Source organism: Etheostoma cragini, chromosome 16 (assembly GCF_013103735.1).
Source record: "Etheostoma cragini isolate CJK2018 chromosome 16, CSU_Ecrag_1.0, whole genome shotgun sequence".
Lineage (NCBI taxonomy): Eukaryota > Metazoa > Chordata > Actinopteri > Perciformes > Percidae > Etheostoma > Etheostoma cragini.
In genome coordinates this window covers 2875596-2876920 of record NC_048422.1, presented here as the reverse complement: position 1 = coordinate 2876920, position 1325 = coordinate 2875596, and the positions used below count along the sequence as shown (strand labels likewise).

Here is a 1325-nt window from a genome sequence, read left to right as displayed (position 1 = left end):
TGCACTCGGTTTGTTTCTATAAAATTGCACTGAAATTAAATTTAGGGTGGTAGAGGACACAACATAAAAAATCTGTACATTGAAATAATGTTACACTGCGATAGGCACTACTTTGTGAAGATTCACTTTTGCTGGCATTGAATCCGAGGGGTTTTAAATTGGTGGGGGGATTTGAAGGTAAGTCTTGTTTACTACAACTTGGGTCTTATTTTGGTGTATTTGTCCATCATTTCTCTCAGTAATAACACACACCAGCTGTGATCTAGGAAGGCAGTGACATCACTAAACCTTGACAGGTCGAGAAACGCGAGCAGTGAGATAGTCAGGATGATCCGCATATGAGCCTTGTATTACAATGTGATAGCACTCTGTTTTTTGTACATGCTGAAGGTTACATTGTATGTGCTGGCAGGTGGATTTTGTAACAGTTGGACAAAGCCAGGATTGCTTTACTAATTAGCTTGTGCTAAGCTAATTGTTTTATATTCATCGTACAGACAGAGTCATGTCAATCTTCTCATCTAACTAAAATGTCAAGCTATTCCAATAACTTAGTGAATAGTTAAATGTTTTTAGTACTGGCAAAAACGACTTGCAAGTCACAAACAGAGCTAAACGTTATTATAACGTGAAATGATCCTTTAATTTCTGAGGTTGTGATGGTGTTGTATTGGATTGCACTTCATACAGGATTAGTAGTAAATGGACTAAAACATATATACTGTCCTTAACACTTAACCCCAAGGATGAAGGTGGTGTGTTTTGCTTTAAACTTGATTGTGGTCGGACGTTTACTGTGATGTGATGTTCTACAGTATTTTTGCTGTTTACACAATGAGTATTTAACGTGTTTCACAGTTGGAAGTTTTGTGGTTTTAAACTTGTTGTGTGGCTGTGAATGACTTGCCACGAGAGGGTTTCTATTCCAGATCCAGCTCATCACCAAAGAAGACAAAGGCAGAACAAAGTTAAAAATGTAACACTACTTCAATAGATAATACTGCCAGTTTATTAAATGGAGTGTACAAAAACCTTTACAGTTCCTTTTAACCTCAATCGTGTGCGTGTGTATGTGTGCGTTTGTGTGATGTATTGTAGACATTAAACATAAATCATAAACGATTTCTACCAACTGCCAAGGAGAGAAATGCATTTTAAAGTAACGTTTGTTGCTTCTGAGTGAACCTGGGATTTAAGTATAGTTTTTTTATATCTTTTATTTTACCGTTTTATGTTCACACTAGAGGGGTCTTGTTAAATTAATGCTGATGAAGACCCAACATTTCCTGATTTAGCTGCTTCATAATGAAAGCTTTTAAATAAAA

General features: G+C 36.2%; 1 long non-coding RNA gene across 1 annotated transcript; it reads left to right on the top strand.

The window, feature by feature from the left end:
* The first annotated feature begins 353 nt into the window (after window positions 1-353).
* On the top strand, window positions 354-1030 carry LOC117959489. Its single transcript, XR_004659949.1, has 2 exons — window positions 354-598; window positions 654-1030. It is a non-coding gene; the product is annotated as an uncharacterized LOC117959489 (long non-coding RNA).
* The last annotated feature ends 295 nt before the right edge of the window (window positions 1031-1325 follow it).